The following is a 24,641-nucleotide window of genomic DNA, read 5'->3' as shown; positions in this document are numbered from 1 at the left end:
TTCTTGATCTTTAAATTCACTGATATTGTACTTCGGATGTTTGTGATCTTCAACACCCTCAGTGGTTTTAGGAACTGATTAAGAGCATATCAAACCTCATAGGTTATATCCCAGGTCATTAGAACCAAACACTTCTCAAACAGTATTCCATTACCTTACTCTGATACATCCCCCAGATTTTGCTCTGATTCACTTAATTTTCTTGAGATATCAACTCAGTGATCAGACAAAGTTACCATTTGGTTTTGGAGTTGAGTTGAGAATGAGGGAGATAGTGCCAAGAAGCACCACATCAGGAAGGAAAGGTCTACCTTACAGCTCTGTCTCTTAAAAAGAAGTGAAGTATCTATAACCTGAGATATCTTTTAGCCCATCTGTATTCTCTCAAAAGGATATAGAGCTGAAAAAGGCATATAAACAGTTACTAGGTGCATTCTCCCAACAGAATGTTATCTATTGAAAATTCGCATGTCAGCCAGGGCATCTGTATAAGAGTCACTACCCCTTGGTTAAAATGTTTCCAATGAACATGTGAGATTCACACACACAAGGAAGGTATTGATGCAGCAATTGTTGTCAAACCATATCAAGGTCAATGGCAATGGTTGAAATCCTGGATCATGTTCTACTCTTTATCTCTGATCTTGAATGAGAACATATGATCCTGGTTGGTTACTTTGATAAGTCCTCACAGACTTTAGAAGAAATCTTTGATCCCTAATGGCATATCGTTGATCATTGGTTATCTTCCCAGAATTCAAATCTGGAAATGATTTTGACTTAGTCAAAATTGTAGCTCGTAAATAAGGACTCAGATATTATCTGACGAGTTTATGAGGTATACTTCTTCGTGGAAGTTGAGGGATATCAGGAATTCTGCCACTTAAAAGAATCCTAATTTCCACTCTCAGAAGGAACATTTCTGAATCTCTTGACTGAGAGTTTCCATCCTTGAAGGTGGAAGGCAACTTTTCTATAAAAAGGATTTTCTTGCAGGTACACTTGGATGTTTGGAGCTTTGAGTGAGTGACACACTGTGAGACTGAATGACAAACACTTGAGTGTAGAGTAGAGTGAAATACAATGTGTGATCACTAAACAGAAATCACACACTTGCACTGTGAGAAATGTTTACCAAATAATCTCTTCACTTGGTTGGTTGATCCGAAGGTTTTACTCTGGATACATTTTGAAGGATTACTCAACTAAGGGGGAGAGATTATAAAGAGATTATGGTCTAATAGTCTTTCTAAAACTAAGAAGAGGGATTTCTAACTTTATTATACTAAGGAAGGGATTCTTCATCTTAGGGGGAGAGATTATTGGGTTATGTTTCTAAGTTCTAAAATGTTTTCTATGTGCTTTATGGGAAGATCTGAAGATTGTTGAAGACAGTGTTTGAAAGACGTATCTATCTGCAACTTTACATAAGGGAGAGAAGAATTTGTTCTCTGTTGAAGCTGAATGCATATAGAAGATGCGGTAGATATAAGATAGTATTATTTATAAGTCCAAGATTGAAAGCTGAAAGCTGATTGAAGATTTTTGCTTAAGGTTAGTTGAGTTATCCTTCAAACTGTCGCTTCTCCATTATTATTTGACCGTCAGGTGTAATAGTCAAATAGGGGGAGATTGTTGAGCAAGATTGAAGTTGTATGTATATCTCAACAATATTGGTTTGGATAACTCAACATAGAACAAGGACTTTGGAATAATCTATGTTCCACTATAATCAGTACATATTGTTTATTGGGCATATGCACAAAAGGTTTTGTTAGCTGTAGTGAAGAAGATGTCAACTGTGATCCGTATGAAATTTATTAATATGTTCAGGCAACGGAGGAATAAGGTTGGAGTCATTCGAAGCAGTGATCAGAATCAGTGTGAAGACCTCAAGGATTCCTAGTGAAGTTGGTTATATTTGGTAGAAGACTTAACAGTGGTTTGTACGGGTATAATATGAAGGCCTGAGAGCGGAACTAGTCATCTGTGAATCAGACCCGTGTACGAGACATCAGTGATCCGTGAAAGGAAACAGAGTATTCTTTTTAGAAACACTGTTAAGTGGTTGTTGTACTCAAGAGTCTGGAAATATCTTTAGATACAAAATCACGTAGATTAAAAGGCATGCAGATACAGAGGAGTACAGCTCAAGAATTTACAGGATTTATTTTTAATCAATGACTGATTTTATATTAAATGAATAAATGGAAATTAATTCATTTATTTATTTAATTTTATATCACAATTTATTTTAAAATAAATAAATTAAAATTTGATTTTTATTAAAGGAATAAATGAAACTCAAAACATTTATTTATTTAATTTAATATCAACTTTTAATTTTGGAAAAATATTAAGATTTTTGCATGCATGCATGTCACCATTCGGTTTGTGACAAAGGAAACAGCAGCCTCAAATTTCTGTTTGTTGCGTATAATTCGCGGGTCTAAGGAGGTGTATAAATTTAAAAAAACAAATAAATTAAAATTCAATGAACAACAAGTACAAAATCAAATGGCAGACTTGTGTTTCTGTTCTGTTAATTTCAATAGTCCGTGCGGGTCCCAGGTGGAGTTGCAAAAGAAAGCTAGAGAATTGGCAGGGTTAATTTTCTTGTCTTGCACAATTTCATCTCGCGCGCGTGGCGCACATCTTCTCCTCACCCCTGTTTTGATTTTTCCGCGTGTGTCACAGTCTCTCCCTGGCAGCTTGTTCTTTTTTTTGAATAGAAAGGAATAGCCTGTGCTATCAAAAGCAGTCGTCAGTTGTTAAGCAAAAGAAATGAAGCTAAAGTCCTCCTAGGCTACAACAGGTCGCAAGTAATTATTTTTAGAGGTAATAAAAGAGTTGCAAGTAACAATTGCTTATCAGGACTGCTCGAGTTGCAAGAAACATGGGAGCTCCAAAATTAATTTAAGGCATGTACAGGGCAATTCTATTCGCAAGTAAAGGAAGTAAAAAGAAGACAACTTCTCCTCCTGTGTATGTATTGCGTAATCGCAAGTAACTAAAAATGCCAAAGCGGGATTACTGTATCTCCCTGGTCGCAAGTTAACAAAGAAAATGGCACTCAAAGGACGCAAGTAAAAAATGTGCAAGCTGTGAATTTAAAATATATGGTTACTATGCTTCCATGTAGTCCTTCTCTCTCCTACATCCTACCATTCCATATAATCAAAGAAAGCAGCAGATTATAAAAATACTTCTGACCATTTTTACACAGCGAAGCTCTGCAGAAATATTTCTCGGAGAATTTAACGATTTCATTTATTGAAATTAAGAAGAGAAGTGCTGCCCAATTTAATTCACACCACATCCAAGTCTTACAATTCGTTACACTCATTATTTGTAACCTCTTTATATGTATTGATTATTTTTGGATCAAGAAGCTATAGATTTTTACAGTGATAAAAAGAACCCAAGATTGATAGCCATTGTATTGGTTCTTTTTATATTTGTTGCACCGAATATTTATATTTGGAGTTGTAAGCAAACCTCCGGGTATTTATCCTTTTTAATAAAAAGAATATTTACCCAGAATCTCTTTGTGTGTTTATTTCATTTTAGTTTTGATAATCCGCTGCAATTAATTTTAGAAAATGAAGAACATACATTCACCCCTCCTGTATATACCTTTTGGACCTAACATGGATGACTTTAAGTAGAAAAGTTCATAGTTTCATCAGTGATAAGAATTTGAAAGAATTTCTTGGTTATAATAAATTTACTAATAGGAATATCAATAAGGCTATCAATAACACTACTCCTGTTAAGTTTGCAAGAACTGATGAAAATGGAGTAAAGTCTTTTTATGAAATTGGTACTACCTCTAAGAATCCTGATAAAAAGAAAGCTGAACCTAGAGTTTCTTATAAAAAGAAAGTAGAGCCTAAAAGTAAAGAGAAGAAAAGCAAGAACATAGGACTTCTTTCTAAAAGTCAGTTAGACAAGAAAATTTGTGAGGTAACTGCTAGGACTCACAAATCTAGGTCTAAGAGAGGTAGAAATGGTAAACAAGGAATAAATAAGGCAAGAAATTATAAGTGCATTCCTGATAATTTTGATATTTTTCTGGTAATTTATATGTTGTTATATGATTTTATAAAGGATTTATAGTTTTAATAAATGATTTTTCCGAGTAATTATAAACTATTTCGTATAGCTAGGAATCGTCCAACTTCAACCATTTTTAAGTTTTTACAACCCGAAAGTCTCGGGAAAACTCCTTCCTAACCCAATTTGATTATTCTGAGCATTTTCCATATTTTGACCTTTTCGATCCGGAGTACGGTTTGACACGTGCGGATCCCGGAGCAAACTTTTCGATACAATATTTGTTTCAGTAAATCAGTAAAACATGTATCCTCGAGAGACGGGATAATTTGATTAAACTATTACATTATCTCCTCTTAGGTTGTATAATAAAAAGCCCGGTTTTAATAATTATCTTAAACTGATACCGAAATGGATCAGTTTTATTGTTACTTAGCAGCTAAGTAACCTATTTTTATATTAGATATGATCCAAACGGGAAGGGAGGGGTACCAATATTCCGTAAGTATAAATAGCATTTATCGTATTTTATTTTATTTAAATAATCATAAAAAACAGTTAAATTATAGAATTTACAGAGAAAAACTCGAATATCCGTCTTGTTCTTCAAAAACAAACCTAAAAACGAAGGCATTATCAAAATCGAAATCGAGCGTGTGAGTAACCGAATCGAAGCTTGTGAAAAGTACTTTCAGATTCTACAATCAATTTCACTACAGAAGTCAAAGGTATTTTTCAATATGTTTATTTAAATTCGAATTTAATTATGATTAAAATATGAATTTTTGATTTTGATTGTTGTTTGTATGATTTGATGATTGTATCTTGTAAATTATTTTTATAACGACTCGTATGTTTTTGTATGGTTTTAATATGTAATTATTGAATAATTAATTATATAAAATATGTGTATTAATTTTGATAGCTGTGTGTTGTTTATTATTATTTATGTGTAATTATTGGTGTATAAGAATTATTTGTGTAATTAATTATTGAGTTGTATTGTTTTGTTTCACTTTTAAAAGTGATTTTATGGCAGATTTATTTTCATAAATATTTGGATTATCTCTAAAATTGTTTTTCTGATTTTATAATTTCAATATTTATTTATGGGATTTTATAAAATTTAGAAATCAATATTTCAGTAATTATTTATCTTTAAATGATTTTTTGATTACATTTATCTGTAAAATCAGTATTTAATTTCAGGATGCTTCAAAATTTATGAAACTCATATTTTATTAACTCGGGAATATTTTGGGATTTTTAAAATTATTTTGGAAATCTTTCTGATTAAATTGACCCGCGCGTTAATTCGTTTAATCATTAAATGTGGGTACGTGTTGCGTTTCAAGAATGGTTTAATTTTTTTATTTTGTTAAAATTTACGTATTTTGAGAATTCAAAATGCGTTGGTAATTTTTTGGTTCATTTTTAGCGGAAGCTTTGCTCGATAAATCACATAGTGCGAGATAAAAAATCGGTCCCGGAAAATCCAGGGACACGTGTCAAAACCTTATAAATAAGGATTAACACGTATCCCTGTTGTTTGCTGCGTGGCTGCCTGGCACAATTCTAACGGATTAATTGGTTTTTTTATTATTATTCATACAACTCCTCCTCTTCATCTCTGTGCTCTCGTCTCTCAATCTCTCTGTCTTGATTCTCTTTCTCTCTTCCTCTCAATCACTCTCTTTCTTTCTCTCTCAATCTCCCCTGCTATTTCTTTTTCCCCGTCCATTTTCTTCCCTGTTCTCGGATGTGCCACCGCGGTTCCGTTTCCGGTGATTTCTCCGGCTTGTTCCTGTTGTTGGTGTGTGTGAAATGTATGTCGTGTACGTGTGTTAGTGTGTGTTGTGTGTGCGACGGTTGCCGTGTTTGTTGGCCGTGTTTGTGGTCGTGTTCCTGTGCTTTCTTGCTTCTCTGTTGGGCTATGCAATTGGGCATGTTAATTGGGCCTTGCTGTTTGGGCCTCTAATGTTGAGGCTGGTTGTTTGTAGTTGGGTTGATTATTATAATTCTGATTTAATTCCTTTTTATTGCAGGAATTATTTGAATAAATATTCGAGATATTATAATTCATGCGGAAATCGTATTTAATCGGTGGAATTTATTCGGAAACCCGTATTAAATCGGGCACCAATAAATTTTGTCGCCGTCGACGATGAGCTTCGGCGAGTCGACGGTGGACGGAGATGATTTTTATCTGAGTCCTAAATTTATAAAATAAATAAAGTGATTCATATAATTAGTTTCGTACTTAATTAGTTATTTAATTGTAAAAAAATCGTATTGTGGCGTAAGTTGTGGATTTGTGATTATTGGAATTGACGTCGATTATGTTTCGACGGGTGGGCTTATAAGCAGAGGAGTCGCTGTCAAAATTTTTCTAAAAATTATTTTTAAATACGAAAAGCGTATTATACGATATAAAATGTTTTACCCCTATCGTGAATGTTGATTACGTGATTATGTGTATATACATTATGTTAGATATATTTGATAATGTCATGGCTTATATAATTTATGTTTAGATTTCAGATCTTACTTAACAGGACAAATCAGTACTTAAATGTTGATCAGTACTTATATTGGAAGTCAGGACTTAAGGATATCAGTACTTATATTATCAGGAGATAATTATCAGAAGTTAGATATCAGAACTTAAGTGCTGAAGGATGATTAGAGAAGGACAGTAGCTGATTAAAGGAAAGAAGATCGAGATAAACATAAGAAGAGATATGCATGAAGAAGGAATTCCGTGAAGAATGGAATACTTGGAAGAAAAGATATCTGATTGATATATTTTAGGAAGCAGAATTATATTCCATATCAATTACCGATTATCTTGTAACTGTGTAGTATATAAACACAGACATAGGGTTTACACTATAAGTGTTATCATATATTCGAGAAGTTTATTCATTGTAACCCTAGTAGCTCTCGTGATATTTGTTCATCACTGAGAGGTAACAGTTCCATACTGTAACAGAGTTTATTGTTTCAATAAAGTTTGTTTTCTGTTACTTAATATATTAAAGTTCGATTTGATTGTATTATACACTGTATTCACCCCCTCTACAGTGTGTGTGTGTGACCTAACAAGTGGTATCAGAGCCAATCTGTTAACACACATACAGCTAAAGATCCAAACACAATCATGTCTGACACAGAAACTCCAACTAAGCCTACCAAAACTGAAGAACCTCCAAAGCCACAAATTCAAAGTCGGTATGAGACTATCAGGGTTCCCATACTAAGACCATCTGAATATCCCATATGGAAGGTAAGGATGACCATGTTCCTGGAAGCAACAGATCCAGAATACCTTGATAGAATCAAGGAAGGGCCTCACAAACCAAGCAAGCTCGCTGTTGCAGTTGCAGGTGAAGCAGCAAAGACCGTACCAAAGGAGAAGAGTGATTATACTGCTGAAGATATAGCATCAATTGCTAAGGATGCCAAGGTACGACACTTACTGCATAGTGCCATTGATAATGTAATGTCAAACAGGGTAATCAACTGCAAGACTGCTAAGGAAATATGGGATGCTCTGGAAACAAGGTGTCAGGGAACTGACACAATTAAGAAGAACAGGATGACAATACTCACTCAAGAGTATGAACACTTTGACTCAAAGACTAATGAGTCATTGAATGATTTATATGATAGATTTGTCAAACTTTTGAATGATTTGTCATTGGTTGATAAAGAGTATGATCTTGAAGATTCAAACCTTAAGTTCCTGTTAGCTCTTCCTGAATGCTGGGATTTGAAGGCAACGACAATAAGAGACAACTACAATCTTGATGAAACAACTCTTGACGAAATCTATGGAATGCTCAAGACTCATGAGCTTGAGATGGAACAAAGAAGCAAGAGGAAAGGAGGAAAGTCAAGGACAGTTGCTCTTAAGGCTGAAGAAGAATTCCTCAAAGCAGCTTCCTCAAGGAAAGACAAGGGTAAAGCTCTTGTCATAAAGTCTGAAACTGAGTCATCAAGTTCTGAAAGTGATGATGACTCAGATTCTGAAAGCTTGCCTGAGACTGATGCTGATGAGGAGATGATGAAGCTGTGTGCTCTTATGGTGAAAGGAATCACAAAGATTGCATACAGGAAGTTCATGAAGGGAAATAAGTTTTCCAGGAAAGGCATAAGTTCTGATAAGAAGAATTTCAGAAGATCTGAAGGCAGAGGAGGAAAGTCTGACAGAGGAGATTACACCAATGTTAAATGCTATAACTGTGGTGAGAAAGGCCACATATCTCCTGATTGCAAGAAGGTAAAGGGTGACAAAGGCAAGGCTCTTGTCACAAAGCAGAAAAGCTGGAAAGACACCTCAGACTCTGAAAGTGAGGAAAACTATACATTGATGGCAAATGCTGATAAAAAAAGTGCTGAGAGCAGTTCTGAAGCTGCTGAAATAAAGGTACCTCAGACTACTTATGCTTTTCATACTGATGATATTAATGAGTTGAGAAGATATCTTAAAACCATGTTTGTTAGTTATAGAGATCAAACTTTAACATGTGAAAGATTAACTTCTGAAAATCTTGCATTTAAGAAAATAAATGATTTCTTAGAAAAAGAGTTAGTCATGTTCCATTAAACTCAGAACGATAGAGATGATGCTTTTTATGTTAGGGATGAAGTGCTAAAAATGAATGAATCTCTAAAAACTGAGTTAGAAAAGGAAAGAGAGATTATCAGGACTTGGACTAACTCTGGCAAAACAACTCAAAATTTGCTAAGTAGTGGAAACTGGAAAGAGGGCTTAGGTTATGGAGAAGATAAGAATGATAAAGGAACTGAAGAAATTAAGCCTGTTGATAAGCAAAAGCCAAAGTTAAAACCTGTTAAGTTTGTAACTGTAAAGTCTGAAAATGAGAAATCAGAAGTTACAAAGGAATTAACTTCTGACAAACTAAAATAGGAAAAGACAGCTGAAGTGAACATAGGCTTAATGACAAAGAAGCAGCTTAAGCATAAGCTGAAAGATGTTAAGAATGCAAACAAGGTAAAATCACCTAGGAAAAATAGGAATGGAAAGGAAGGTGTGAATAAAAGCAATAATTATAAACCTGTTCCTGATGCTCCTAGGAAAACATGTCATAACTGTGGAAGTTCTAACCATCTGGCTTCTTTTTGCAGGAAGAATAAGAATATTAACTCTTTACCTTCAAAATCAGGAGTTAAGAGTCAGTCTGTTAGATACAAACCACACAATCCTTGTTTTCATTGTGGTAGTTTATGGCATTCCATTTATACTTGTAAGGAATATCATAGTTTGTACTATGATTATTATCAAATAAAACCTTCTTTGAAGAAAGTTTCCATTGTTCCTTCTAGTGTAAATTCTGATTCAAAGTCTGATAGTGTAAGTTCTGATAAGAAAAATGTTAACATAAACTCTGATGCTAAATCCGCTGCAAATGTTAACAAACTTAATAAGGCCAAAGGATCCAAGCAAGTCTGGGTCCTTAAAACTAATAATTAGTGGTCTTTGTGATTGCAGGGAAACAGGAAAAATATTCTAGTTCTGGACAGTGGATGTTCAGGACATATGACCGAAAATAAGGCCCTGCTATCAGACTTTGTGGAGAAAGTTGGCCCAAGTGTTTCTTATAGAGTGGCAACATTGGAAAAACATTGGGATATGGCAATATCAATCTTGGAAATGTCATAATTAAAGAAGTAGCTCTGGTCTCAGGACTTAAACACAACCTACTGAGTATAAGTCAAATCTGTGATAGAGGTTATCATGTTGATTTCTTTGAAGAACACTGTGAAATTGTGAGTAAATCTAAAGGCAAAGTTGTTTTGAAAGGATACAGGCGTGGTAACATTTATGAAGCTAAGCTTTCAACAAGTACTGATGGTTCTGCAATCTGTCTGATGAGTAGAGCATCAATTGAAGAAAGCTGAAATTGGCATAAGAAACTCTCTCATTTAAATTTCAACAATATAAATGAACTGGTCAAGAAAAATCTTATGAGAGGACTGCCAAAGTCAGTATTTGCTCCTGATGGTCTTTGTGATTCCTATCAGAAGGCCAAACAAAGAAAATCTTCATTCAAGAGCAAGACTGAATCATCAATTCTTGAGCCTTATCATCTACTACATGTTGATCTATTTGGTCCAGTAAATGTCATGTCTATTGCAAAGAAGAAGTATGCGTTGGTCATAGTGGATGAGTTCACCAGATACACATGGGTGTATTTCTTGCACACAAAAAGTGAAACTGCATCTATCTTGATTGATCATTTCAAACATCTGGATAAAATGGTCAAAGATTCTGTGAAAATTTTAAGGAGTGATAATGGCACTGAGTTCAAGAATTTGATAATGGAAGAGTTCTGCAAAAACCATGGAATAAAACAGGAATTTTCTGCTCCTGGAACTCCACAACAAAATGGAGTTGTTGAAAGGAAGAATAGAACTCTCGTTGAAGCTGCACGTACAATTCTTGAAGAAGCAAAGCTTCCAACCTATTTCTGGGCTGAAGCTGTGCAGACTGCTTGTTTTACTCAAAATGCAACACTCATTAACAAGCATGGAAAAACACCATATGAGATGGTGAAGAAAAAGAAGCCAAATCTGAAACACTTTCATGTATTTGGATGCAAGTGTTTTGTTCTCAAGACTCATCCTGAACAGCTATCAAAGTTTGATCTAAAAGCTGATGAAGGAATCTTTGTTGATATCCACTTTCCACAAAAGCCTTCAGAGTCTATAATTTGAGGACAAAAGTGGTCATGGAATCTATCAATGTCTCTTTTGATGACAAGAAGATTACTGGTCTTGAAGATTTCATTGACCATGATCAGCTGAGATTTGAAAATGAAGACTCAAATTCTGATACTGAATATCCTGACAGTCTAAGTTCTGATACTGTGAACTCTGATGGAATAAACTCTGATGTTAGAAACTGTGGTGGCTACGCCAAGGGAAGATGCACTTATGCAGGGGGAGCATACTCAAGATCCTACCACAGCTCAAGAAACATCAGAACATACATCTGGCTCTTCAAGTTCTGATTCATCAAGTTCTGATAAGCCAAGTTCTGATAAGCCAAGTTCTGATAGTGCTGAAAATCTAAATACTGAAGACTCCAACTCAGAGAGCATAGTTTCAGGGGGAGCATCAGAAAATGAAAATGAAGATAGCATGGATCATGGGGGAGCATCCAGTTCTAGAAAAAACCTTCCATCTGCAAGGAAGTGGACAAAATCACATACACCTGATTTGATAATTGGAAATCCTGATGCAGGTGTCAGAACTAGAACATGTACTTCAAATGAATGTCTCTACAATTCTTTTCTCTCTCAGACTGAGTCAAAGAAAGTTGAAGAAGCTCTTCAAGATGCTGATTGGGTGCAAGCAATGCAGGAAGAGTTAAATGAATTTGAAAGAAACAAAGTCTGGACCCTAGTGCCAAGACCAAAGAATAGATCTGTTGTTGGTACAAAGTGGGTATTCAGAAACAAAACTGACAGTGATGGCATAATTACAAGGAATAAGGCAAGGCTGGTTGCAAAAGGATATTCTCAACAGGAGGGAATTGATTATGATGAAACATTTGCACCAGTTGCTAGGTTAGAAGCCATAAGGATATTTTTGGCTTATGCTGCTCACAAAAAGTTTACGGTCTTTCAAATGGATGTGAAAAGTGCTTTTCTCAATGAAGAATTGGAGGAGGAGGTATATGTTGAACAACCTCCAGGCTTTATAGATACCAAACATCCAGATTATGTCTACAGGCTTGATAAAGCACTTTATGGACGTAAGCAAGCTCCTAGAGCATGGTATGAGACTTTAGCTCAGTTTCTTCTGGAAAGTGGATTCAACAGAGGAACAATAGACAAAATACTGTTCTACCTCAACCATGGAAAGGACTTACTTCTGGTCCAGATTTATGTTGATGATATCATTTTTGGGTCTACAAATGACAAACTTTGCAAGAAGTTTGCCAAACTAATGCAGTCAAGATATCAGATGAGTATGATGGGGGAACTTAGCTATTTTCTGGGCCTTCAAGTCAAGCAGAATAAAGAAGGCACTTTTATTTGTCAAACCAAGTACACCAGAAACTTGCTGAAGAAATTTGGAATGCAAGATTGTTCAAGTGCATCAACTCCCATGGCCACTGCAACAAAACTGGATAAGGATACCGGTAAATCAGTAGATATTACTGACTACAGAGGTATGATTGGCTCTCTACTCTATCTAACTGCTAGTAGACCTGATATCATGTATGCTACCTGTCTTTGTGCAAGATTTCAAGCAGATCCAAGAGAACCTCACTTAACAGCTGTGAAAAGAATCTTTAAGTATCTTAAAGGAACAGCTGCTCTGGGATTATGGTATCCTAGAGAATCAGATTTTAAACTAATAGGTTACTCAGATGCAGATTTTGCAGGTTGCAAAATTGACAGGAAAAGCACAAGTGGAAGCTGCCAATTTCTTGGAGGCAGATTGGTTTCTTGGTTCAGCAAGAAACAAAAGTCAATTTCCACATCAACTGCAGAAGCAGAGTATATTGCTGCAGGAAGCTGCTGTGCACAGATTCTTTGGATGAAGAATCAGTTACTGGATTATGGGTTAACATATTTCAAAATCCCTATTTACTGTGATAATCAAAGTGCTATTGCTATGACAGGTAATCCAGTTCAACACTCTATGACAAAGCACATCAGCATCAGGTACCACTTCATAAGGGAACATGTGGATGAAGGTACAGTGGAATTACACTTTGTTCCAACAGATCAACAACTAGCAGATATCTTCACAAAACCACTATGTGAAGCCACTTTTACAAGATTGGTAAATGAACTTGGAATGGTTTCAGGTTCTTTTTCTAAATTTGTCTAGTTTTGTTCTGATGCATCAGACTTTATGATCAGTATTTACAGAATGTAATCTCTTTGTTTATTATGTGATTAATTGAAATACGCGTTTAAGTACTGATTGTTGTCTGATATATGTTTCTAAACTCTGATAAGTGATATGTCTGTTCAAGTAACTATTCAATCCTATGAGGATAACTGTGCTAGATACTGACCTAGTAGTCTTCAATAAACAAATGATTCCATGTAAGAAGTAATTATTTCAGTGGAAATCTTATGACACTAGTAAATTATGATAATTGAGCTTAGTTGAGTTAACTTTGTTTATCTTATTACTAAGTCACAAATTAGAATAATGCTACTCATCTGTTAAGTTCTGATACTAGTAAAACTGCTGAATGTACTAAGTGCTGATAAACCTCACTTATCAAAAGAAAAAGCAAAAAGATAAAAGAATAAAATCAGGTACTCCTTTGAGATCTAGAGTAAAAATGTGGAAGGAACGACCCAAGTGCATTGCTGGTATTAAGTAAATATGCATTAGAAAAGCAAAATATTTTCTTGGTGACTTTTCACACTCTATGATTACTGGAGAAATACTCTGATAATAGCATAAATTCTGATAAGCAGTCGTGACTCACTTACACTGAGAAGCCACTGTAAAATAGAATTTCAAAAGATGCATAAAATTAGCACAAAACAGTTGAGGTGGACTCAAGCATGAACTCATTCATCAGTAGGTTTCAGGACAATGATAGCTCTTTAGCAAAATTTTAGTTATGCCTTATTTTTAAGATGTACTGAAGTGAATCAGACTTTACTCTTTGTCTGTTATTTAGCTTAATGCACACACTAATCACTCCATCTGAATGATGAAAATTTCTGTGGAGGTCTATGTTATTTTAGATAAACAGTCATTGTGTCATTTTGCACAAACTCTGAGGACAAGCTCTGGTTGCATATTCTGATGATTAAGTTCTGAAGAGTATAACTCAGAACTTGTATGAGGACTTACTAAGATAGGCATTCCTTTTTCGAGTTAAGAAATTATGTACTGATGATTGTTAAGTTCTGATATAAGTCTAAGTTCTGATATTACAGTCTAATGTTTTACTTGACTTATCTGTGAATAAAATTTGATAACAGTCTCAGTTAATACTTGAATATGTTGAAGTGGAAGATTAATAGTCACTATGATTAGGATTAATGGTATTCGTACTTGAACAGTCCACTGTTACTTGTTTCTTGTGCGCTTTATACCATGTTTCCTCTTTCCAATGAATGTTATTCTTTTTCAAAGTCTAGGGAGACGAGGTAGAATTAATTCTACCTATCAGCATTAAATACTTTTACGTCTCCTGGCATTCTCTTGCCTATATAAGCAGCCACTTCACATCAGCCTTCCCATCAAATTCTTTCTCACACACTTACCTTCATACTTTTTCTTTCAAAAACACAATGGTCAGATTCAACATGTTTTTGAACTACCAAAACTTCAATATGGAGCTAAGCTGTGCCGATTGGCAGCAGGAATGGCATGTCACAGCCATTCCTGAGGAGATATGGGACTCTGTCCCACAGGAGGTACTGACCCACCTCCTGTTCTTCTATATGGATTACCATCGCCATCTGGAGCGATTGGAGGAGGAAAGACTGGCAGCTCTCCGCCAGCAAGAGCGAATCATCAGACTCGCCATTCTGTTTGTCGAGAGTAGGAAGAAGAAGAAATGATTTAATCTTGTCTTCTTCCTGTTTTTCTTCATCATCAGCTTTGTCAGGCTTCTTAGCTAGGACTAAAGCTGTTGATGTTAGGTTTAGTAGCTTAGGGAAATCTTGTATAAGTACTGATGTAATTTCCATTTCATAAATGTATTCTCTTGATATATTAATGAAATTTGTTTTTGCTTCAAGATTTTGTCTCTAAGATATTTGGTAATGTATTGATAAATCCTGATTGATATTCTGATGACCATATAAATTCTGTTTTAATTTAAGTTCTGATTTTTTTTATCAGCACTTACTCATATAATTTATCTTGGTCATTTTTACGTGATTTACTTTCAGAATATTAATGATGCAGTGAAAATAATTAACTCAGTGGGAACGGTTGCAATTTTGAATTAAAACTATTTCATCTTGATTAATGGAATATCTGGGTAAGTGGAACGGTTTTTCCTTGAAAATAGGCAACTGGGTAAATAATGATTCCTGTTAACTCGAGCCCAGTTACTATCTGTTATTACTGCATGTCTGACAGGTGTCCAACGGTAACATTTTTGTTCAGAGTATAAGTACAACAGAGAGAGGATTTCTTTAATCTTTTATTTTCTTCGTATTTTTTCTCTTTACTTACTTTTACTCTCTTTCTTCTCACGTTGGTTTTTCATACAGACATCTTATCAAACACCTAACAGGCACTTTTGAATCTCAATTTTTCACATGGCACCTAAGGATTTAATCATTGATGGAGCTAAGTTTGTTCCAAACAACTATGCTGCAATTCTTGATCATGCTGAAGCTCCATCTGAATTGCATTTTGTGCAAGATCTTCTTGCACATAGTGAGATTGGGTATGCATCAACTCAGCTTGAAGTCTTTTCGAGTCAACAAGTTCTGACGTTTTGGCGGACTGGGCACTTTGATGATGGTGGTAAACATGGCACTCCCAGTATTATTTTTGAAGTGGGTGATTCATCTTATGCAGTCACTCCTGGTACAATACGCAAAGCTCTACATCTCCCAGAAAATTGTACTTTTTCAACTCCAGAGGAATCAGCACTTCAGGAGTTAATGGCTGATTTGGGATATGAAAAGAGTTTGGCAAAGTTTGGGCAGTTAAAAAGGGCTAATATCAGAAGAGAATGGAGTTTCTTCTTAGACTGCATCACCAAAGCTTTTGGGAACAAATGTTCGAATTTTGATGCTATCCCAATTCTGAGTCAGCACATAGGGTATGCTATTATCCATCAAACTCATTTTGATTTTGCAACTGGAATAATTGGTTTTATTGGGGATAGGATGACAGAGGATAGAAATGTTGTCTATTTTGCTAGATTCTGTCAACTTATATATACTTTTTGTACTGATGAACCTCAATTAGTCAGTTCCTCAACCCCACCTTTTTGAGTTGCAAAACTATACTTTAATGATCTGGTAAATGCTGATACTAAGAAAACAGTGATTAGACCATTACAGATTCCTCAGTCTGTAAAACAGATCCTAGTAAATGTTGATCCTGATACTTATAGATCTGTTTACTCTGATGTCCAACCAACCACAAACACCCAAAAACCATCATCCTCAGCACCTACCACTCATACTACTCAACCTACCCTCAGGACTTATCTCAAATCCTATCTCTCTACTTCACAGAGTGTTCAACCCTCATCCTCCAAGCCAAAGAGGACAAAAAATATTCCTCAAACACCGCAAAAGAGGAGGAGGACTGTACTGAGAGATGAATCTGATACTGAGGAACAGGTTCCTTCTTCAGAACCTGTTGTAGGTGAAGCTGAGAAAGTGACTTCTCAGAAGGATTCTGGAATTGGGGGATCTAGGCTTCTCAAACGGCTTAGAAGAATGACAGTTCCTGAAACTCCCAAGGAATCCAAATCAACAAAGAGATACAAGAAACAGAGGGTAAAAAGGCCAGTTTCAGATGATGAAGAGGAAGCAGCTAAGGAAGGGGATCAGGAATTTCTGATCTCACAAGACAAGGAATTTGCTCCAGTCACTTCTTCTCCATCAACTCCATCTCAGGAAGCTGTTTCTGAAAAGGCTAACACACCTTCTGTGTCTTCTGTTGATCCAGGCACAAGTGTTGATATTGATGTTTAAAACTTGGTTGTGCCTGCAGTACTTCTCTTAGAAGCTTCAACAGCAAATAATCCTTCCACAACACCTGTTACTGATGCTGTTCAAACTCCAGAGTTATCAACAACACCTTCTCTGCATCAAGATGCTGATGATCAGAATTTAGGTGAGCATCAGGATATGGCTGTTGATCAGAACTTAGAACAAGATCAGCAATTAGAGGATGCTGAAGCCTCTATTGCTACTCACACTGTTGTCTTATCAGAAGATACTGCTTCTTTAAGTTCTGATGCTGCAAATGCTGGAGATACTGGTGATGCTGCTCCAACTGTAGATGCTGATGAAGCAGGTCCTTTAGGACATACTCCTCAACAGACTCTTCCTAAGTCTGAACTGGTTAAGAAGTTTGTTACCGGGGAAGCACCAGTACCTTGGAGTGAAACTCCTGCAGGTCAGGAGTGGACTAAGGAATGGAACTCAGTTTCATGTGTTCCAACTGAAAAGCATCTTGCTGAGCACTTGACTAAAGCTGATGAAATGTTAAATTCTGATGATTTTAAAACCCAGCTTAGAGTCACTGCATTGAGTACTAAACATCTACAAGGTCTTCATTCAACTACTCATGCAGAGTTACACAAGATTCAGGAGAACTTTATCAAACAGGAACAAGTTTAGAAAATTGATAAGAAAAAGTTCTTCCAACCTACCATTGACAGGATTGCTTATATTGAGAAGACTCAAGATCATCAACAAGCTCAGATTGATGAAATTTTGAAAAATCAAGCTTCTCAGCAATCACAACTAACTAAAATCCAATCCTCAGTGGAATTGCTTATCTCTCTTCTACTACCTGCTGATGCCAAAAAGGGGGAGAAAGTGATTAAGTCCAAATGCAAGACTGACAAGACACTGACAGGAAAGGATAATGAAAAAGATGATCAAGGAAGCTCTGGAATGGGTAGAGGTCATAGTCAAGGTAGAGGATTCACGTCAAGACAAGCTAGTCACAGGACAAGTTCTGATACTGGGAAGAGAATAAGTTCTGCTACTGGTAAAAGGCTAAGTTCTGATGAACTTTTAGAACTTGATGAGGAAATGTCAAGACAGTTATTTCTTCAGGAAAATCCAGGAATGGACTTGGAAAGTTTAAAGGAAGAAGAAGCCAGACTTAAATAAGAGAAAGTCAAATCTAAATCTGAAGCTTCTGGTAAAAAGTCACTTCCAAAACTCAAAGGCATTGTGATCAAAGAAAGGACACATACTAAAGCAACATTGGCTAGATCACAACCACAGATAGATCCAAGATCCAAGGGTAAAGAAAAGGTTGGTGAACCTATCAAGGTTTATGTACCTCCTGAGGATGAAGAAACTACTGATGAAAAGGATGATCTTGCTCTGACTTCAAGAAAAGTTCTTAAAACAACCTCTGACATGGCTCAAGTTGTTCAGAGTCAAGAAATTGTAAGTTCTGATATTCAGAAGAAGCAAGTAACCTCTGACATAGCTCAAGTTAACTTGATATCAGAAGATAGATCAAAGACACTCCTACCAGGATTCACTAAAGCAAAACAGACTCAACCTTTGAAGACTACTGCAAGTGGTTTTGAAGCAAGAGTAGTTACTGGAAAGGAAGCAAGAGATAAAACTGGATTGGGAAGTGCTGATGAAAGAAGAGTACACAACACTACCAATGATCCAACTTCCTTGAGTGAACCAGGTATTGGAGCAACTCCTGAGAGATTGAATCAACTGGAATCTGTACAGATGGTTTACCATACCTACTTGAAAGAATACATCATATTGTATTTCATGACAGATGGTAGGGTTTATCATATAAGACAAAATGCCATTCCATTGAAGTATTTTGAAGAATTGGAGCATGTACTTTTCTTACTTCAAGTGAATGACAGAATAACAGAAACTGCTGCAAACTACTTAAAAGAACAGATTCAGAGACAGAAAAGGCTTTATTCTGTTAAGTCTGACAGCACATATGTTCCAAAGTACAGAGATCACAATGGTGATATTGTTGATATGAAGCCTAATACTGCACAGATCAGAACATATCTTGGTATTAAGGGACTTGAATTCAATCTGGAGTCTGACAAAGATTATGTCATAAGACTAGATCAGGAGTTGAGAAAAGCAAAGATCAATGATCTCAGAGCTGCAATCTTTCAAACTGGTGAAGATACTGCAGAGCTTAAAGATGCCAAAAGGAGAATGATTGATGAACTCAGATATGCTGAGAAATGTTTGTTGAAGAACTATCTCAGAACAACTCCTGACATCAGAGAGATCAGATGATGAAGCCAAGTCGAACCTACAACTGCTTAAATTCTGATATTTGTACAGACTGAAGTTGTTATCAGAAGTTGAATATTGGTAAAGCTTTAAGGACTGTAAGTTGTAGTTATATAGTCTAATTCTCATGCATTTGTACTTAATGTTTTTGACATCATCAAATATCTGTTAAACTTGTATATTATGCTAATTTACAAGTTAGGGGAGATTGTTAGATATATTTGATAATGTCATGGCTAATATAATTTATGTTTAGATTTCAGATCTTACTTAACAGGACAAATCAGTACTTAACTGTTGATCAGTACTTATATTGGAAGTCAGGACTTAAGGATATCAGTACTTATATTATCAGGAGATAATTATCAGAAGTTAGATATCAGAACTTAAGTGCTGAAGGATGATTAGAGAAGGACAGTAGCTGATTAAAGGAAAAAAGATCGAGATAAACATAAGAAGAGATATGCATGAAGAAGGAATTCCGTGAAGAATGGAATACTTGGAAGAAAAGATATCTGATTGATATATTTTAGGAAGCAGAATTATATTCCATATCAATTAGCGATTATCTTGTAACTGTGTAGTATATAAACACAGACATAGGGTTTACACTATAAGTGTTATCATATATTCGAGAAGTTTATTCATTGTAACCCTAGCAGCTCTCGTGATATTTGTTCATCACTGAGAGGTAACAGTTCCATACTGTAACAGAGTTTATTGTTTCAATAAAGTTTGTTTTCTGTTACTTAATATATTAAAGTTCGATTTGATTGTATTATAAACTGTATTCACCCCCTCTACAGTGTGTGTGTGACCTAACACATTATACGAGTCGGGTTAGCAGATTGGGTTATTTAGGTTCGAGGATATCAAGCATGTCGGTATAACTAATTATGTAATTATGTTACTCTAGATCCCAGTCGAGTCTCGCAAGGACCGAAGTCAGCGTTAAAGCTACCTAGGGTTTCTGTTAAAGCGTTGCAAGGCAAGTACCCCTGGCCATTCTTTTATGGTTCAATGTATATGAATAAACTGTTGTTTTATTATCGTACAGGAACAGAAACGTTTTAAGTTACGTATCCCTTGTAGTTATAACTAATTGTTTTAAATCTGTTTTTGGGAAAAGTAACTTCGAAAAGGTATCTATCTCGAATGAAAATGATTTGTGAACCAGTTTTTACGTGTGTTGTAAATGAACGATTTTTAAACTGAGATAGGTACAAGTGATTTGAAAATTGGATAAAACGATCAGATATTGGATACATAAGGGCCAGAGTGGCCTATTGAGGTTGCGTAAGAGGCTAACTCGGTTGTGCGCATTACATAACCGATTAGTCCAGCAGGTCAGAGACCTAGCTAGTCTCTGAGTTCCGGTACTGGTGTATGGGATGGCAGTTGGAGCCGTCTGGTGTTGATAGCCTGATCAGCTGTCTTCACATATCCATTACGTATCTGATTTGGCTTGTGATTTATGTAAGGGAATAAGTGATTTATACAGTTGAATAACAAATGTGAATAGCATGCTAAATTGGACTCAGGTATTTATACACAACACACGACTGATATTATTGTTTTACAGAGCATGCTAGTTGTTGAGATCCAGTTTATACATGTTTTTAATTATTTTGTAACAAGCTATGAATTATGTTCCTATAACTGTTTAATTATAAACTGTTTTACTTGTTATTCATATAGTGGTACTGCTGAGCAATTGATTGCTCACCCTTGTAGAATGTTTTGTATATATGTATTACAGATGCTTAGGAGACTCCTCCATCGTAGTCATGGCAGAGTTCCAGTTCCTTCCATATCAGGCTCCTCTGGGATAGTTGTGTCAGACCAGATGTGGTCTGTTGAGTTGCTATCTTAAGTTAGTTGTGTCAGGATTGTTTGTAATAAGTTGGTCTGGAAAAGATCTTGGTAAAGGGGTCGTGTTTATGTTGTTATAATATTGAATTGTATTATATTATGTTTGTTGATATTGTTGTTAGTGACATTGACTCCTGACCCCGGGGTTGAGGCCATCAAAGTTGGTATCAGAGCCACAGGTTTAAGTCCCTGATTCAGGTTAGGAATAGAGTCAAAAGACTGTAGAAAGGTTTATATAAAGATGTGAGTCACCAACTCAATCAGAGGAGTGAGTCTAAGATTTCAGTCCAGGGTTTCGAAGGCGTAACCCCGGCATCTATTGAGGATTGGTTGGAACTGCCTTAGCTTTTAGTACGTCCCTCTCGTACATATGTATTATTGGTAATGTCCGATAGAGGTTTCTAGTTTCCCTTCTCGAGGAAACGAGTCTGATCGCGAGAGTTCAGCTTCTGAGCGGACCCTTGATGTGTCAGCTGAAGAGGTACCGATATTATTCCTAAACATCGTATTTTCTATGTCAAGCGATGTTGCTGGACCGAGGGTGGGACCTCGGTGAGTTCAGATGGAATGATAATAGTCAACGGCTGCTATGACAACCAAGTCTCGTAGCATATGTGGATTAGTACTATTGTTTATATCTTGAACCCTAACACGCATTTCTTGAGACGTATTTTGTTTCCAGAGTAATTGTTTACCATCTAATGAGTTGCTTGTTTTCTCGTAAGAAAGTCAAAACTCAAAGTAAACAACTCAAGTTGTGTTGATTCGTCATGATTCAGATTTTCCTCCCTATTTGTAAATCTCTTATTTAAACATTGTTTCTTTTTTCAGTAATTCGATTGGTGGATTGAGGCAGACAGTGCATATGATTTGACTATTTGTCTGTGTGACAAAGGGGCTGGTGGGACGCCACCAAATTATGTGTTGTAAATTATGCGGTACTAAGACCGGCCATCTTATGTACTTGCATAGTTACTCTCATTCATATTTATATCTTCTTCATCTTTCCTCCCTTTATAATTGATTCCTTGATTTTGAAATTCCATTTGATATTCCATGAAAATGAGTTCGTCAGTAACCTCTGTAGTTAGACAGTCCTGGTTATGGAGGGTAAACAAAAGATGTTTGTCGAGAGGAATAGAAGTTTTATATTTGGTTGCTACTTCATAAATAGCGGAGAGGATTAAAGATTCAATATCGATGGTTGCAGCTTTAGAAAAGTTAACTCAGTAGAGGAAGGGTTGGTTGACACTCGGACGGGTGGGCTCAGCAGAGTCCAGAGTTTCCTAAGTTTGACTCGGTTTACTAGTTGTTTTTTGTAGTTGGTGGCTGATTTAACTAGCCCAGTTGTGCGGTATATCGGATTAGTTAAGTTGTGGTAATTTTAAGCAGTGGTGGGACGTTAATCAGTTGTTATATTGAGAAGCTATACTATGATGTCTAGTATCTTTATATTCTAGTTTTCCAGCACTGTTGTTGATTCTTCTACTGTCATTGTTGCTATTGTCGCTAGTATTGTTAATCTAGATATCTTTTATAAATGGATCCTGATAATAAAGACAGGGGTACCGTGATTGGGCAGCATTTTCGTGATGCAGGTGTACCGTTAAAACGATGATATTTTCTTTCATACCTTTTTGATGTGTTTTAAAATGAATTCCCTGCTATATTTCAGGAAAATGCCACCCAAGAAAGTTACCCGGTCTAAAAGAATTAGTAGTATTTATGTTGAGGGTCTAGTTATAAATGAAATTCTAGATTTGTTGCGCCAGCAGCAACAACAACAGCTGCAGTTAATCCAACAAATTCAGCAAGATCAGCAAAGAGAGACAAACCAAACTATTAGTTTTAAGTCCTTTCAGTCTGTTAATCCCCCAGAGTTTAAGGGCAAAGTGGACCTGTTGCTGCCAGAAATTGGCTTAGGGAAATGGAAAAGGCATTTACCCTCACTCAAGTAAGTGACGACCTTAAGACGGATTATGCGAGTTATTTACTTAAGGGTGAGGCAAGTTATTGGTAGGATCCACTCGTGCATTGGAAAGGGAAGGCCCTATTTCTTGGACCAGATTTACAGAATTATTTTTAGAAAAGTATTTTCCAGATTGTCTATAGAATCAGTTGGAAGTCGAGTTTCTAGAATTGAAACAAGATGAAAGAAGTGTGTTGGAGTATGAGGCCAAGTTTACGGAATTGGCCCGATTAGTTCCTGAGTATGCAAGTACGGGAACCCAGAAGGCAAGGAGGTTTCAACAAGGGTTGATGTAACACCCCCAAATCCGGGGTCGAGGATTCGGGTTGTCACAAGTTCCATTTCCCTTAATAATACTTAATCTTAACAATCAACCAACTGCTGCGTACTGTGACCCCACAATACACACACACACACCACAAGTTATAGTCCCAGAGATGAATACCAAAAATAACACAAGTCTTTTTATTCCACAATTAAAAGCCATTACACCTTAAAGGGGTTCTGAATAAATTTACATATTCCTCGCCATTATTACAATTCATATTATACATAAGTATGGTTCATCAATAGTTGAAAACCTAGCCTATTGGTAGCTCCTACCTCAGCTATGGCGGCATCAACGCTTCCAGAAAACTGCGGAACGTTTCCTAACCGCTTGCGAATTGGGAGCTTGGTCCTGTTCATCCTTTCTATCTATTATTGTGTGATGAAAGAAGAAAGCAAGGGTGAACAATAAGCCCACCGAAATATTATGTATAATAATTAAAAATATATAAGCATTCTCATAGTACTCATGAAAGTCTTAGTCAAGAAGAAATGAACCAAGCTGATATCTTAACGCGACCAAGTCGCAAAATATTCAGTATATATATACATATATACTTTTCACAATCTTTGAAATCCTCTGAAATGTATAATATACACAGAGTTCCAGTTTATAACTGTATAAAAATATCGTTGCAAGGTGATCTCATATATCTAACCTTGTCTCAACGTTTTTCTGAAACCTTTGTCATTCATAAGACAATCATTAACTAGATATAAGTTTAAAAGATGAAGTTACAAGATACTCCAATATACTTATAGATTAAGCTACAAGACAAAACTTGTATAGAATCAATCTTTAAAATATCATCAAAATAAAATGAAGTTACGAGATACTTCATTTGATGCAAACATCATTTTGAAAACTTGACCCTGCCAACACTCAACAATCGCCCAACCGTAGCCTTTCTATCGAAATGCTCTGGTTAGTGTTGCAAAAATATCCAATTGGATGATGAACTCATTACGGGAGTTTGCCGTGCCAGGAAGACCACTTACGATGATCAGTCGTAGTAGTGCAACCCCACCATTTTCTACATGTAGAGGAGAACCTGTCGGATTTACTTGTCAACCGAACACTGGACTCCTAAGGAATGGGCCGTCTTAGCGGAACTTCCGGGCCATTTGGGCCAATATAATAAGGCTGGGTCGGCGCTACTCGACCACTTACGCCACTCCTAGTTCAGATGAAATCCATGACCCTGAAACGTAAAGCTCATTCTCCCTTTCCCCAAGTAGAAACTTGTTGATACGGCTCCACTAAGAAGTCGTATCTAGTTGGAAAGGAAAATTCACCAATATTTCCCAGGCCATGCATGTTAATGGATTAACTTGTTCCAAGAATTTTACTTCCCGAGTGTTGGGTAAGTAATCAAAAACTCTTTTATCAAAATAGCAACCTTGTTGCGAATATGAAACACACCACACAGCCGGATCCCTCAGGTTTTGAGCGA

The sequence above is a fragment of the Apium graveolens genome, chromosome 5 (assembly GCF_009905375.1).
Source record: "Apium graveolens cultivar Ventura chromosome 5, ASM990537v1, whole genome shotgun sequence".
NCBI lineage: Eukaryota > Viridiplantae > Streptophyta > Magnoliopsida > Apiales > Apiaceae > Apium > Apium graveolens.
The sequence above is the reverse complement of the archived record's forward strand: the minus strand, read 5'-3'. Positions refer to the sequence as shown.